Source organism: Neofelis nebulosa, chromosome 10 (genome assembly GCF_028018385.1).
Source record: "Neofelis nebulosa isolate mNeoNeb1 chromosome 10, mNeoNeb1.pri, whole genome shotgun sequence".
Lineage (NCBI taxonomy): Eukaryota > Metazoa > Chordata > Mammalia > Carnivora > Felidae > Neofelis > Neofelis nebulosa.
Genome location: NC_080791.1, coordinates 64,081,038 through 64,087,037, shown reverse-complemented (window position 1 = coordinate 64,087,037; position 6,000 = coordinate 64,081,038).

The window sequence follows — 6,000 nt, the reverse complement described above, 5'->3', positions numbered from 1 at the left end:
ATGGGGTATACCTTTACCCTATCTGGGAAAACCATGATTAGCACTGTATGCAGCTATGTCTAATGGTAAAAAATACCCAATAATTCTGTACCTATGTAACCTTACTCTAAATAAATGGGAGTGGACTGAGGAGGAGGTACTTGCTAGACTAATATTGCTGTCTGCAATCTAGAGCCGCACAGTGTGTGAACCTAACATCCCTTCCAAAGGTGGAAAACGTTGGGAATAAATGGAGTGAAAATCAATAAATAAATGGTTCTATAATGAGGGAAATTCAAAACTACATTAACACGTCAAAAGAGGCTCAAAGCAAGAGATGATATTTTTTCTTAGCTCAGTTAGACCAGATGCCTGAAAAATTAAATATTTTAATAATTAAAATTCCTGAAACTGCAACATTATATTAAATAGATGAGTATTTTATGTGTTTACATCTGTCCCCCATGTATACGTGAAAAAGAATGCTAATACTATTTTTCACTCCTTTTACAACTACTGGCAGCAAACGGTAGTAGATCTGAATAGTTAACGAAGATGTGAATACTAGTGGACAGAGAAGTGTAGTGTTTAAATGAGGTGTCTCTTGATCAGATAGGGGGCCCCCAAATGTGGGGCAACAATCAGGTGGAAGCCTGTGGCCTGGTAGGTGGAAGAATTCACCTGAGGCAGAGCAAAGGAAACCTAAGTTTACACAATACAAAGCAGGGGAACATCAGGCAGAACAATAGAGAAGAGGCTATCTGCCTGAGGCAGGGGGTGTGGAACACACTGCAAGGGATAGGTGGGCAGGACAGGAGGGGAGAGGCTATCTGCAAGGAGGCAGTGGGTGGGGATGGTTTTTAAAGGGGGAAGGTGAGGGGAGGTATGTCAATGTATGGAATTCTCCTTTTTGGTAACTGTGCCTAGTTGTAAATAGCCCATTGGTCAGTTAGGGCCTATGGATATTTTTGAGGTGGGTTGCCTGATGGGCCTGTCTGTATTCAGCCGGGAGGTCATTGTGGGCCCTTTCTACAGTCCATTGCTCAGGCCTGTTTGCCTAAAAGCCATCTTTACAGGAAGGGTACATTAAAGAAAGGAGAGCCAGGCAAGGGAATGCAAGGGGATTCCCTATGGAGTATCTCACTGGCTACAGTATCCTCCATGAGAGTAACTGGACCAGGGAACCCTAGATGGGAACGCTAGATGTGGGTAGAGAAGCTCCAAGATGAAAAAAAGAAATCTATCCACTGTCAGGGAATATAGATGACATTTTGAGAAAAAGAATAATCACCTTCCTCCAATAATAATAATCAACTATGCAAAGGGCTATGCCTTGATGAGGAAGAGTTGGAATACAAAGGAACTGCCATGAAGGTCCCCATTTCCTCAGGGCAGAAATAGAATCAACTGAATGAGAGCCCCATCCTTCCTAAGAGGAAGGTCAGGGGAGTATCTCTGGAAACAGCACCAATACCTATGGCCTGAAACCCTAAATTCCTTTCCAGTATTTTCAGGAACTGAATTTTGGTCCAACCATCCAGACACATGGAGTGATCTCGTAACTCTATACTATGCCACAAGCTCCTTGACAGTGAAGAGGGAGCTTCCTGGCCACTCTGCAGCTTGGGCACTGCCTTTCTTAAATTTTAAATTTTTTTATTGTGGTAAAATACACCTAACATAAAATCTGCCATCTTAACCATTTTTAGGTATACAGTTCAGTAGTTGTGATGTTGTGGTTTATTATGTATTTTTGTCTTGGTCCATAGTTTCCTGCTCATGCTCCTAAAACCCTTGGCATTTCCCGAGGACCAAGAGCAATAGGACCATCTTTTAATATTTAGTCTTTTATCACAGATTCTTGAAATAGCTTCAGGACCATAAAGGTGAAGAGAGTGTCTTGTTAATTCATAACAAGCCCCTTTCAACCACACCTAAGTTTATCATGTTAATGAGATAACTTTTGAAAGGATTTTAGGATGGAGTCTGGTTGCCAAGGGAACCAACCAAAGGATTAGAGGGCTGGAATTTCCAGCCCTACCCCAACCCCAACCTCTCTGGAGGGGAGAGGGACTGGAGTTTGATTAATTCATTGGCTAAGGTGATGGAACTCAATCACACATGTAATGAAGCCTCCACAAAAAACCAAAAGCAGTGGGTTTGGAGAGCTCCCAGGCTGGTGAACAGGAGGAAGTGCTGGGGGAGTGGCACTCTTGCTCAGGGAGAGTGTGGAAGCAATGCATCCTTTCCCCATACCTTGCCCTTAGCTTATCTTCCATCTGGTTGTTCCTGAACTCAGGAAGATTTTGTAACAAACTGGTAATCTAATAAGTAAAATGTTTTCCTCAGTTTTGAGACACTCTAGCAAATTAGTCAAACCTCAAGAGGGGGTCCTGGGAACCCTGCTTCATAGCTGGTGAGTCAGAAGCACAGGTACAATCCGGACTTGTGACTGGTATCTTAAAGAGCAGGGGTGTGGGGCAGTGATGCAGGACTGAGCTTTCAACCTGTGGGGTCTGAGACTATCTCCAGGTGGATAGTGTCAGAATTGAGTTGAATTCATTTGGTGAGTGATAGCAGGTATCCAATTTTGGGAAATCCGTTTCTGCCCAACTTTAGGAAAGTGGCTTCACATATTGAGAACTCAGCTTTATTATGAGTGGTCAAATTGCCTAAGCCGAAAAGATCTGGGAACTAAAAACGTAACGCAAGCCACTTAGGCCTCTGAGCGCTGTCCAGGGTCCTGTTTCTCTGCCTATGTAGACCAGGGTTGGGGTCGCCTCCTTACCAAGCACGTCCACGACGCTAACGGCGCCCCAAGCCGAAATCTGAGGGTCCTTGGCTCAGGGACACAAGCTTCGGGAGCGGACTACCCGACCCGCGACTCCCACTCCCCGCAAGCCTGCTCAGAACGGCCCGCGACCCGACGGGTCAAAAGCTTAGGCTTGCCAGCACCGCAGCGCCCACACCCCCTACCCCCCCCCCCCCCACCCGCGCACCTGTGCACCCTACCCTGGCCTCCCCAACCTGCTGAGCTCGCCTTCCCCCCTCCTACCTAGCCACAACCGCGGACACCCCACACAAATCTTCCGACTCCGTCTCCCTTCCGGGCTTCCTCCCAGGACCTGAGGGCAGATTCGCCAAACTTAATAATTCACAAAAGCCAACTGGAAACGAAGCACTCTCCTCTCCACCAGGGTTGGAATCCAGGGACTACCACGCAATGGGGAGAATGCAAATTCAGGGGTTTCCTAAGAGCAGGGCGTTCCCAAGCTGTGAGAGTCTGCGGTTTTTCCCAGGAGAACAGTATCACCAACTTCACGGGGTTGCTAGTAAGTTGGATAGTAATACAGATGTCCTCAGGAGGAGTGGGATATTTTTGCTTTCATTCATTCATAGCCCACACTGCCAAGACACCGCGCTGTGGGCTGGAAATAGAACAGTAAAGAGCTGTGGTCCTGCCCTCGCTGAAATTACACTGTGTTGATAAAAACAGACAATAAGGAAATCTTTGTGAAGTCTTAGGAAATAAAGAAACATCAGTGCTTTGTTAGAAAAGGGGGGCAAGCAGTGGTACTTCCAATTATAGTGCTCAACCTTTCTGACAAGTGATATTTAAACTGCAGTGTAAATGAAAAACAGTATGGAGGTTCCTCAAAAAATTAAAAATAGAACTACCCTACAACCCAGCAACTTCACTACTTGGTATTTATCCAAGGGATACAGGTATGCTGTTTCAAAGGGACACATGCTTCCCAATGTTTATAGCAGCACTATCAACAATAGCCAAAGTATGGAAAGAGCCCAAATGTCCATCGACTGATGAATGGATAAAGAAGATGTGGTGTGTGTATATATACAAAGGAACATTACTCAGAGATTAGAAAGAATGAAATCTTGCCATTTGCAACAACGTGGATTGAACTATAGGGTATTATGCTAAGTGAAATAAGTCAGTCAGAGAAAGACAAATATCCTATGTTTTCACTCATATGTGGAATTTAAGAAAACAGATGAACATAGGGGAAGAGAAGCAAAAATAAGATAAAGAGGGCGACAAACCATAAGAGACTCTTAAATACAGAGAACAAACAGGGTTGATGACAGGGTGATGGGTGGGGGTATGGGCTAAATGGGTGATGCGTATTAAGGAGGGCACTTGCTGGGATGAGCACTGGATGTTATATGTAAATGATGAATCACTAAATATCCCTGAAATCATTATTACACTACGTTAACTAACTTGGATTTAAATTAAAAAAAAAAAATAATAAGCTTCAGTGTAAAGGACGGTCCAGAATTAGGTGCGTTGAAGAGTGGAAGAGCACAGTGGACAGACAGGATCACCAATGCAAAGGACCAGTGGTGAAAAACTTGGGACAAAGAATTGAGAAGAAATCACTAGGTTCTTTAGTGAGAGGAAAGAGGAACCAAATTATGCTGCCTTTTAAATAAGGAGAATTTGGCCCAACTCTCACATAATTCACTTATTCATTCATTCAACAAATATTTATTGGGCACCCACTATCATGCAGGCACTGTACTGGGTGCTGGAGATTCTGAGGTGAAGACAAATAGGAAAGAGGGATGTTTAAACAACTAATTACATCTGAAAGACAAAAATTATTAACAATATGTGAATTCATAGTCTTTCTTCCTTCTATTTCTATAAAGGAATCTGCTAATTTCCACCCTTTAATCTGCTCTTAAAGGTAGCTTACCTTCTGGGAGAGTATCTATGATCAAAAAATAAAGGAGTGAAAACTGAAGAGTGAAGAGGAAAAAATTAGAACATTATGTGCAAAAAAAAGAGACAAAATGATAAGCTGAACACAGTATTACGTTTGAAAGTAATGTTAATTGTCAATGGTTTACACTGTGTTTGGAGGTCAAGAGATAAAGCCGAATGTAAACTATCAGAGGCGGAAGAAGAGGGAAAAGACTTGAATATAGTTTTCTGTTTTGCTTTTAAAGAGAACTACTTTGAGAGTGGTGCAGAGGACAGAGGAGAACACAAGCCAGGAGACAAAACAGGAAATGATGACCTAAAATAAACCGTACTAAGACTAGAAAGAAGAAATATTTTTAACCTGGTTTTCTTATAATTTTTCTCTTTCACTCTTAAAGAAGTGTATTGACAACATAAGGTGATATGAAAATGTTGGGTTTTGGGAGTGAACAGTCAAAAAAGAATTCTTGAGAGGGCTTCAGTACAAAAAAGGTGGTCCCATTAAAGCACAAAGACAGGACCTGTGGGCAGAAACAGCTGCACAGGGGTTGTGATGGATAACTGATTATATACCTATATAACTTCAAGGGATAGCACAAGTCTCTAAGGAATTTGGAAGCAAGGTTTCCAGGAACTTGAGGTGCTATTATTAGGAAAAGGTCATTTATTCCTATCTAGTAAAACCTTAGACATGAGACCCTTCACAAGTGTATCAGTGAACTATATGCTTGAAGGATGATTGCTAACATATACCTTGGGGGGTAGAGATAAAACAAGTTTCCAAAGGAATTTTTTATTTTTGAGAGACAGTGTGAGCAAGGGAGGGGCAGAGGACAGGGCATACCAAGCAGGCTCCTCACTGTTAGTGCAGCCCAACTTGGGGCCAGAACCCACAAACCTTAAGATCATGCATGACCTGAGTGGAAATCAAGAGTCAATGCCTACCAGACTAACCCAACCAGGTGCCCCTCCAAAGGAATTTTTACATGTTAAAGTAGATTTACAGGATCCAGGAGGGGTCAGGATAATGTTAAGCTAAGGGTATTAACAGCGAGGAGGTTGAATTCCTAAAGGAGGATCACTCTGCCTGTCTCAAGAACTTGTCAATGGGTTGTAAGTTGTAAGGAACTTTTTCTTCTTTTGCCTTTGTTCTCCACTTCATAAGGTACCATGTGTTTTTCCCCACACCACCAAATAATTCTCCTCAGACACTGACTGGATATACTACAAATTCACTCAATACAGACACTACCTAGAGAGAGCATCAGATCCCATCAGTTAAGGATGGAGTC